The 11,484-nt window shown below is 43.9% G+C and overlaps 1 pseudogene; it reads left to right on the top strand.

The window, feature by feature from the left end:
* Positions 1-5,968: 5,968 nt before the first annotated feature.
* LOC148146670 (uncharacterized) lies at positions 5,969-7,041 on the top strand (annotated as a pseudogene).
* Positions 7,042-11,484: the final 4,443 nt, after the last annotated feature.

Raw genomic sequence — 11,484 nt, 5'->3', positions numbered from 1 at the left:
TTAATATTTTCATATTTTGACCCTGATCCTTAGGTCGCCGAAGTGATTCCCAGACACTCTGGCAGACTGCAAATCAATCGGGAAAATGCCTCAGGAAGCCAACTCATTTCTGATTAGAGTGTAGGGAATCCCATCTGCTGAAGAGATAGAGTCCTCACAATCAACACTTTCTTTGTTCTACCTGCCTACAAAGTTTACCACTTCCAATATTCGAGACAGGAATTCTGATTATAAAATGTTTTAAAACAGGAACAATCTTCTGAAGCCATTTCCAATTTGAATTAGAATTTTTTTACCCTTTCACACGGTAACAGCCGTTCCTGAGGAAGGAGTTTCCATGAGCTGTGGCCCAGGGCTGGGGAGGAAGCCGCTGATTGAAACTGCCGTGGCTCCTTTCTGTTGGCAGCAGGGACGTGTCGAGAGTGGGGTCACATTCTGCTGCACGTGACCGTCTCACTCACTGCGGACTCAGGGTCAATTATGGATGAGTTCTCGTGGTTGTATTGTCAGTATATGGTCGGTCTCAATACTTGATGTGAAATATTTCAGGCTCTGTGCTCTTTTTGGGCGAGGACAACCAACATTTCAGCCAAATGCTCTGACCAGTTGAGACACAGCAACTGGCAGCAAAATTGTGCGTGTACACATCCAAACGCACAGTGCTCGAGAGGATGTGGACAGCAGTAGTTCTCATTATTTTAAGAATCAGTTGCTGATGTTTATCGCAGAGAGAATGAGAGACCCGAGGAGTAACAAACACACCCATACAGCAATATCAGGACCTGTGTAGTTCTGTCATAAAAAGCTGCCTGCAGTTATTCTATTGCAAAGTTGGGTTTCAAACCCACGACGCAATAGAGACTGGACCCTAAACCCAGCACATTAATCCTCTCTGGATTAGTGGTGCTAGAAGAGCACAGCAGTTCAGGCAGCATCCGAAGAGCAGTAAAATCGACGTTTCAGGTGAAAGCCCTTCATCAGGAATACAGGGTTTCGCCCGAAACATCGATTTTACTGCTTCTCGGAGGCTGCCTGAACTGCTTCGCTCTTCAGCACCACTAATCCTCAATCTTGTCTCCAGCATCTACATTCATTGTTTTTACCTACATTAAACCACTCAGCGACACTCCCTGACGATAACTAAGCGCCAAACCTGTCAAGACTAATTTTCAGCATCGCTTCACTTCAGGCAATTTCCCCGGGCACTTTCTATGAATACCTTCGCATAATTAAAAAAATATTTACAACGATTTGAAAGGTTTGCACGGTGTGGACATTAGTGAGAAGCTGAATATTCTTCCACAGTTTTCCCCGGAGCTTCAGGCCTGAGGGATGTCCTTAGAAAAGTTTACAAAATCATGAGGTCGACGAGCAGAGAACATAGTCAATCTACACTTTTTCAGAAGTCACGTGAGTTTAAAGCGAGATAGCATAGGTTTTATGTGAGAACAGTACAATTTGAAAGGGATGTGAGCGACACTTGTTTTTAATACAGACATTTTTGTGCGTGTGGAATAAATTGCCACATTTTGTGGCAGTGTTTGGTGCACTCACAACACTTCAAAGGCATCTAAATGGGTATACAGACAGGAAGTGTTCGGAGAGATAAGGGACAAATATTGGCAAATAAGTTTAGATTAGGTACGGTCATCTGTTCAGCAGGTGCAAGTTGGATAGGAAGGTTTGCTTCCGTGCTCGGCAATTCTGTGACACTCCAGTACCTGACAACAGTTTCAATAGACCACTTGCAAAAACGCATGCTGTTTGTTACTAAGTCAGCGTGTTTGAATTTTATTTTTTCTTGAGGCGTAATGTTTTGAAATGACACAGAGAGGAATGTTTTCCAGACATTTACAGACAATGACCATTCTCCTTGTTAAATTCCCAAGTTCTCCATCAAATAATTTCGTTGACTAAAAAAAACCTCACAAATCGTGTTATCCCCTCAACTCTCCAGTGAATCTAAAAACTGAAAGCTCTTAACGTGGACAAGGTGCAGAACTCAAAAGGCAGAGTCATCATCAGACACACAAACTCATTACTTCTGTCTGTGAGACAGTGCAAGACGTGTATGTCAAGAACTGCTCACACAAATAGCACCGAAGCAATTCCAAACGGAGCATCCCGACATTCTGGAGATTTAGTGCATTGCCAAGTAACAGAAAGGGCTCAAGTAACATAAAACATAACAGAAAAATGTACCATGCAAAGTGAATATTACCAATTATATTCTCGATTAAATTAGGTCAACAATGCGCTGGTGCCTCCACCTGATCGAGCGAGCCAATCTCCAGGCTCCCTCACCAGGACAGTAATGAAGGAAATGAGAGAAATATAACAAAGTTTCACGTTGCAGTTGCCCACCTTTTAGCCACAACAACAAAAAACGAGGGAGCAGATTCAGTGCAGGATCTGGCTTCACAACAGCGGTGAAATAACGATGTCCACTCACTTTCAGGGAAAGCTGTGACCAACTCACATTGTCCAGAATATGAATACACAGCGCAGGCTGTTTAGTTCCCATATTCTACTGCTGCTCTGACATTCATGCGAAAATGTACATTTCAAAGAGAGCGTTAGTAGCTGTGGAATGACAGTGGCAGCTGTTTCCCCTCGCTCTTACTGCCGCCCTTGGTAGTGTAGGGGCTGGTATTCTCATCTTACACGCGGTAGTTGAGTGTGCAATTCTCTGTTGTGGAAAAGCGGAGTGTTTTGGAGCAGAAAGATGTGAAGTTCGGATGCTTCTGGAGTTCTTGTTGAAAAGTTCGGTGACGCGAGGAAGATGGTTTGCAGACTTTTCCTCACCTGTCTGGGTGACATTCTCAGCGCTGCAGAGGTTCCTGTGAAGCGCTGCTCTCATGTTTTGGTACGAATTCATTTGGTTTCATTCCCGCTGCTTCCGTTTGTTGGGATTGCAGATTGGGTCCAACGGATGGAATCCGTGGATGAGTGCCCTGCTTCCAGGAATTGTCTGGTTGTCTTCTGCTTGCCCTGTCCTACTATTGTTGTGCTGTTCTAGTCGAATGTGTGGCCCTTGCCGTTTGTCCGTATTGCTACTAGGGACTGCTGGACTGACACCCACACAAATTCTTTGCCAATAACCAATATCCACACATCTTCATTCGCAGATGCATGGCACAAAATTCGCAACGAGGATATGCTTTGAGGTAATTTTTAAATCATGCTTCCCTGTATTAAAAACAAATTCTGGAAAACAATATCCAGACTCCTCCGAACACTCGGACTTATGACAGCACAGAAACCGAGAGCATCACTCAGACAACAACTCACGAGAAAACAAGGCCCAATACGCATCATGTGCAGGTCAAACGTGGTTGACGAGATTCCACGCTGGGACTGCACGAAACACGACATAGGAGGAAGAGGCTGACAACTAGAGAGCTGCATTCATAATTTCATCTGGACTGTAAACGCCTCGGACAGCTGTTCCTTGCAGTTATGCGCAGAATATTGAATGTCTCTGATTCCAGGGCTTGGAACTCGGATGATATGACCGTCTGCAACATTGGTTACTTCCTTGTGTGAGATAACTCCTGATGGAACATACGTAACACTCTATTGCTCATTGAGAAATATATCCAAAATAGGAGCTCATAGCAACATTTCTGTTGTCTTTCTGGTGCTGTCCCTGACATGCCCTGTGGCACTGCACTTATTCTGTGTATCCTGAGGGTTCGGCACATGCTTTCACGATCGTATTATGGGCAGTAATCTGCATTTTCGCTTCAATAATGGGTGTGTGAACCGGAGGTCTACCATTCTCGATGCTATTTTTCTCTTCTTATGCGCAACTGCAATACAGTAAAGGATCAATTAATATTGTAAGATGATATACAGAGGCCTGTGAAATATCGAAGTTTTAATGACATTTATGCAATGGTTAGAGATTACCTTGATTCAGGAAATAAGGATGTAAAGTCTGTTTGGCTGGAGTTGAGGAACAGTGAGGAATGAACTCACAAGCATGTGTAGTTTACAAGCCCACTCGCAGTAACCACAAAGCGAAATAAAACGTACAAGGAAAAAATATTGTGTGTGAGTGACAAAAATGGCAATAGTCATGCGTGATCTTAACGTCCCATCTAAAACTCTCGGTTCCATTGTAAAAATGTTTGGAGAACCATAATCAAAAACATCCCACATGTCCCATAAAACATTACGAGGGATATCTTGGTAATTGATTACTCTACTGGTGACTTAATTTTCCTATTTTCTTGGAAACCATCTCTTTAATTGTGTGCATCAGAAAAGGCTTTCTTTTGCCACCAAGAAATAAATATGTTCGTTTCATGTCAAAGAACACTGAGACTCCTCTGCACTGCACATCTTTTGCGTTTCTATCGATTTTAATAGTAGCGTGTCTTTTGATTCTTCCCAACAAAGTATATGACCTCGCATCCCCTACATGAAACTGCATCTGCCAAGAATACTCCAATTGTTGGTGGGAATCCTGAGGAACAGAATGTACATGTATTTGGAAAGACAAGGACTGATTCGGGACAATTAACATGGCTTTGTGCGTGGGAAATCATGTCTCACAAACTTGATTGAGTTTTTCGAAGAAGTAACAAAGAAGATTGATGAGGGCAGAGCAGTAAATGTGATCTATATGGACTTCAGTAAGGCGTTCAACACTTTTCCCCATGGGAGACTGATTGGCAAGGTTAGATCTCATGGAACAGCAGTGGACCTAACACCGACCCTTGTGGTACGCCGCCAGTACATGGACACCAAGAAGAACATGTTCCATTAGCTACAACACTGTTTTCTATTGGCAAGCCAATTACTGATCAAAGCTGCAATCTCTCCCACAATTCCATTCCACCGCATTTTGTATAATAGCCTATTGTGGGGAACCTTATCGAACAACGTTCTGAAACCCATATACACCACGTCAATCAGTTTTCTGTAATCTCCCTGTTTGGTCACTTTGTCAAAAAAGTCAATAAGATTCGTTAGGCAAGGCCGACCCATCACAAAACCGTGCTGACTGTCCCTGATCAGATTATTCTTTTCGAGATGGTCATAAATCCTATCCATAATAACCTTTTCCAACACGTTACCAACAACTGCAGTGAGACTCACTGGTCTGTAATTACCAGGGTTGTCTCTACGACACTTTTTGAACACGGGAACAACGTATGCTATGCTCCATTCCACAGGCACGATTCCTGTAGATAACGATGATTTGACGATCGATGCCAAAGGCTCATCAATCTCTTCCCTTGCTTCCCAGAGGATATTAGGACAGATCCCATCCAGCCCAGGAGACTTGTCTGTTATCACACTCTGCTGTATTTCTATCACCTAATCCTTGTGAACCTCAATCTCTAGTACTCTGGACGCAAGTATCTCAGTATCTTCCTCGCCAACATTTTCATTTTCTATAGCGAACACTGTCGAAAAATATTTATTTAGCGCTTCCCCAATCTCCTCTGACTCCACACACAACTTCCCATTATTATCCTTGATTGTCCCAAATTTAACTCTCGTCATTCTTTTAATCCTGACATACCTATGGAAAACCTTAGGGTTAACCCTGAACCTATCTGCCAACAACTTCACATGTCTCCTCCTGGCTCTTCTCAGCTCTCTGTTTAGATCTTTCCTGATATCGTCGGAACCCTCGAGCGCTCTAACTGAGTTTTCACATTTTGTCCTAACATAAGACTTCTTGTTCTTCTTGACCAGGGATTCCACTTCCTTAGTAAACACGGCTCACGCGTTCTATATCTTCCTCCCTGCCTGACAGGTACATCCTTATCTAGGACACACAGAAGCTTTTCCTTGAAAAAGCTCCACATTTTAATGTGCTCACCCCCTGCAGTTTCCTACCCCATTCTACGCTTCCTAAATCTTACCTAATCTTCCTAAATCTTGGGACTTGTGCCTCACAACACACTTCACATTCAACAACCAGATATACGAACAAATCAACGGAACACCCATGGGCTCACCGATCTCGGGACTCATAGCAGAAGCAGTAATGCAAAGGTTAGAGCAGTCTTACCGCAAATTCAACCCAAACACTGGTTCAGATACGTGGATGACACCTTTGTAATCATTAAAAACACGGAAAAAGAGAAAACACACAGGATCATCAACTCCACACTCACAGGAATCCGATTCACCAGAGAGGAAGAAAAGGGCAACCAACTCCCATTCCTAGACGTGATGGTACAGAGAACACCTAACGGAGAATTCACCACAAAGGTACACAGGAAAGCCACACACACAGACCAAGTCCTGAATTATGAGAGCAACCACCCCAACATACACAAACGAAGTTGCATCAAGACACTATTCAAAAGGGGCACAACACACTGCAGCACACCAGAACTGCAAAAAGAGGAAGAGGAACACTTATACAAGGTATTCGCCGAAAACGGATATCTTCGCAATTTTATCAACAGATGCCTAAGGAATAGACCACGGAAAGAGGACATGCCACAACCCAAAGGACGAGCCACACTACCACACATCAAGAACATCTCCGAACTGACAGCCAGACTACTGCGACCACTAGGACTCTTAACAGCACACAAACCAACAGCCACACTCAGACAACAGCTTACCAGAACTAAGGACCCGATACCCAACATGAGCAAAACTAATGTAGTATACAAAATCCTATGCAAGGACTGCACAAAACACTATATATGACAAACAGGAAGACAGCTAACGATCCGCATCCAGGAACATCAACGGGCCACGAAACGAAGCGACCAACTATGCGTAGTCGCCACACACACAGACGACAAGCAACATGAATTCGAGTGGGACAACACTACTATTATAGGGCAAGCCAAACAAAGAACAGCCAGGGAATTCCCAGAAGCATGGCACTCATCCACAAACTCCATCAACAAACACATCGACTTGGACCCAATATACCAGCCACTGCAGTGGAGAGCTGAAACTGACAACAGGAAGCGGCAAGGACAGGCCACTATAAATGCCGCACGAAACACCACAGAAGCGCTTCACAGGAGGATCCCAAGCACTGAGGATGCCACCTAGACAGGGGACGAAACGTTTCCAACAAAAACTTCCAGCTCGGCGAACAGAAACACATCATTGTCTTGAGTGTTCCAGAGTTTTTCATTGTCCCAGAGTCCAGATGAAGTTTGCATTCCTCACGTACGTGAGCGAGAATGATTTCAATGTCTCAGATCAGTTCCTGTCCCGAGAACATCAGAGTCAATGTCCCGTCCTCTACTCGGTCCGACAGTTCACACTTCTTCATTCTCCTCTGATTCCATTTCCCAAAGAGTTTCTCAAGATTTACAAAGCTGGAGCCTAAATTATATGGTTTGCTTCCTAAACATTTTTTCAACTGCCAACTGACAATATTTTCACAGTATCACTTCACAATCCTCTGGCTTGCACCATGTCCAGGGATGAGAAGTCCCGTTTGGTGGAGAGATTTCCGAGGCTGATAAGTGTCACTTTGGAACAAAAATGGTTAAGTGGCGATTTCCTGCGGTTGTTTCTAATGATGGGAGAGGGAGCGGTGGGGAATGAGCACTTTGACGAGCAGGAGGAAGTGTTGCCACAGACCCGAGTCAGAGAACAGTGGACAGGGATTAAAGGAATCTAATGAAAAGCAGCACTTCTGCTCAGGACGTTCAATAACAACTGCAGAAACCCGATGGGTCGAGCAGTGTATCTGGAAAGAGAAACAGAGAAAATGTTTTAAATATGGAACATTTCTGATGAAGAACTCGAGTTTCCCAAATCTAATCAAATTACCGGCCTGGTTCACAAAATAGTTTTTCTGAACTTTGAGCGAAAATTGTACCAGCAGGAAAGCAATCATAACGTAATCAGCAGGATTCTTACCGACTTGGGGAAGACCCAATGGATTTCTAATCCATCGCCTTAACCACTCGGCCATGACGACAGACGGCTCAGGTGCGTTGAGCATTGACCAAGTCAGCCGTGATCTCATTGAAAGCTACCGGTGACTTGATGAGCGAAATGCTTCCGTCTCCTTTCATACCTTTGCTGTCATTTGTAAGGTGCGAGACACCAATGTAAAAGAAGAAAAGCACAAAGATAGGAAAAGATATTTGCAGGCAAACTGAGTCAAAATTATTTATTGAAAGGAAAATCACACATGGCAATTTGCCATATCTCTTTGCGAACATGACCAGCAGAAGTAAGCAAGGGAGCTATTGATCTGAGTATTCTCGGACCTGAAGCAAACAAAGGTTAGTGATATATTCATTTCTTTTTCTGGCGAACGAAATGATCTTTCCTGATGGTTACAATGAAAGAGATGGTTCCCAATAAAAGACAGAGATTAATTCGCATGTAGATATATTTCAATGTGACACGATTCATTTTCAGTCCCTAATTACCCCAGAGATGGAGGAGGTGAGTTACTTTTCTTCACTCTTCAACTCCTCAGCACGGAGATACAAACATGAAACCGCTAGAGATGGAGTTCTTGAATTGTGAACCAGAGACACTGAAGAAACTAGGCAAAAGTGAGGACTGCAGATGCTGGAAACCTGACTTTAGATCAGAGTGATGCTGGAAAAGCACAGCAGGTCAGACTGCATCCGAGGAGCAGGAGAATCGACGTTACTGTTGCCAGTCATGCTCCGCTGCACAAACAATTTTCGTTTTTGGCTCAGATTTCCAGCACCTGCAGCTATTTGTTTTATGTTAACCTTCATAATGTTTTGGACAAAACCAATGACCTGCCAGCATCGGAAAATCGGCAGAAGTACTGGTACACCGATATGTTTGCTGAACAATACAACCATTCCATGAGCGGTAATACGATCCGGGCCACGGTGCTGAGAATACCGAATCCTCACAAGTAAATAACAAGAAAAGGCGATAGATACTATCGTATTTGGTGTAAATAAAACACCCTGACTGAACATTTTCGTTGCCGATTTTTTTCAAATTGTCTTCAAAGATTTACAAAGTGGGAAAAGGCCATTCCGCCCGTGTGCATTGCGGCTAATCAGAGAGCCATCTACACTAGTCGCAGTTTCGAACTTTGGCCCAAAGTCTCGTGTGTTCTCATGTTTCCAGGTCAAATGTCAATGAGGTTATCCTATGTTCTTACATGGCACAATAATGGGACAGAAGGAGAACGAATTGTAACTCTTTTGAGGAACTCATGCTCATTCTCACCCAAGAGGGAGACACACCAGAAGATACCGCCAAACTGACGGAGGTGTCCGTTGTGGAGAGCTGGAATTTGAAATGGACAATAGGACATATGCAAGCTTGACATGCGGAAGCACAGAGGCGATGTCCCGAGCGAACTTTACAGGGGAGCGTCAACGTACACCACGGTTAAAGCAAAACACCCCCCCCCCTCGAGCCAGGTAGCACTCGAACCCACAATCTTCTGATCCGAAGTCAGACGCGTTACCCATTACGCCACTAGCCCCAGACACAAGCCTATGCTTGGCAGAATATAGATATGTAATGCCATGGACTTTCACGGAATCAGAATTAAAAAGGTGAACAAGCAGCGAAGATAATCACCAACATTGCTTCACTTCGAAGTTTCCAATTTGTGAAGCAATGCCTTTCACTGGCAAAGGAGAAACATTTGTCCTCAGCTGCCTGCTTCAGGGTCGCGTCCTTCTCTGCTGGAAGTTTCCATCGTTTTATTCACAGTCACGACGCGATTTCATGTTCCACTCCAGTGAAAAAGTGTCATGGTGTCGTCCAAACAAGACCCTGCAGAAACTCAGTGAGAAACCTCTGGTCATTTCGAGCTCAGGATGTGGAATTAGACGAGATGCGTGACACCTTTTATTGGCGCCGCCACTTCACTGAAATTAGCGGCTCAAAACGAGCCGTTGTAAGCATCAGCTTGATTTGTACCTTCCTGCAGTGCATTTGCTAAACAAAATCAGATCGCTCCCATCCGGCCAAGCTGACTTATCTATTTTCACACTCTGCAGTATTTCTAATATCTCTTTCTTGTGAACCTCAATCTCTTCTCGTCTAGACGCAAGTAGCTCTGTATCTTCCTCGCCAACATTTTCATTTTCTATAGCGAACACTGTCGAAAAATATTTATTTAGTGCTTCCCCTATCTCCTCTGAATCCACACACAACTTCCCACTATTATCCTTGATTGTCACAAATTTAACTCTCGTCATTCTTTTATTCCTGACATACCTATGGAAAGCCTTAGGGTTAACCCTGATCCTATCTGCCAACAACTTCTCATGTCTCCTCCAGGCTCTTCTCAGCTCTCTTTTTAGGTCTCTCTTGATAACGTCGGAACCCTCGAGAGCTCTAACTGAGTTTTCACATTTTGTCCTAACATAAGACTTCTTGTTCTTCTTGACCAGGGATTCCACTTCCTTAGTAAACCACGGCTCATGCGTTCTATATCTTCCTCCCTGCCTGACAGGTACATACTTATCTAGGACACACAGGAGCTTTTCCTTGAATAAGCTCCACATTTTAATGTGCTCACCCCCTGCAGTTTCCTACCCCATTCTACGCTTCCTAAATCTTACCTCATTGCATCGTAATTTCCCTTCCACCAGCTGAAACTCTTGCTCCGTGGAGTACACCTATCCCTTTCAATCACGAAAGTAAACCTGAGAGAATTGGGATCGCTGTCTCCAAAGTGCTCACCTACTTCCGAATCTAAACCCTGGCCAGGCTCGTTACCCAGTACTAAATCGAAAGTGGCTTCGTCCCTTGAAGGCATGTGTACGTACTGTGTCCGGAAGCCCTCCTGCACACACTGGGCAAAAAATGACTCATCTATAGTACTCGTACTGTAGTGATCCCAGTAAATATTTGGATATTGTCTTGAGTGTTCCAGAGTTTTTCATTGTCCCAGAGTCCAGATGAAGTTTGCATGCCTCACGTACGTGAGCGAGAATGATTTCAATGTCTCAGATCAGTTCCTGTCCCGAGAACATCAGAGTCAATGTCCCGTCCTCTACTCGGTCCGACAGTTCACACTTCTTCATTCTCCTCTGATTCCATTTCCCAAAGAGTTTCTCAAGATTTACAAAGCTGGAGCCTAAATTATATGGTTTGCTTCCTAAACATTTTTTCAACTGCCAACTGACAATATTTTCACAGTATCTCTTCACAATCCTCTGGCTTGCACCATGTCCAGGGATGAGAAGTCCCGTTTGGTGGAGAGATTCCCGAGGCTGATGAGTTTCACTTTGGAACAAAGATGGTTAAGTGGCGATTTCCTGCGGTTGTTTCTAATGATGGGAGAGGGAGCTCTTGGGGAATGAGCACTTTGACGAGCAGGAGGAAGTGTTGCCACTGACCCGAGTCAGAGAACAGTGGACAGGGATTAAAGGAATCTAATGAAAAGCAGCACTTCTGCTCAGGATGTTCAATAACAGCTGCAGAAACCCGATGTGTCGAGCAGTGTATCTGGAAAGAGAAAAAGAGATAATGTTTTAAATATGGAACATTTCTGATGTAGAACTCGAGTTTCCCAAG

Source organism: Chiloscyllium plagiosum, unplaced genomic scaffold, assembly GCF_037043375.1.
Source record: "Chiloscyllium plagiosum isolate Xiang-an unplaced genomic scaffold, Cpla_swu_hap1 HiC_scaffold_20, whole genome shotgun sequence".
Taxonomy (NCBI): domain Eukaryota; kingdom Metazoa; phylum Chordata; class Chondrichthyes; order Orectolobiformes; family Hemiscylliidae; genus Chiloscyllium; species Chiloscyllium plagiosum.
The sequence above is the reverse complement of the archived record's forward strand: the minus strand, read 5'-3'. Positions and strand labels throughout refer to the sequence as shown.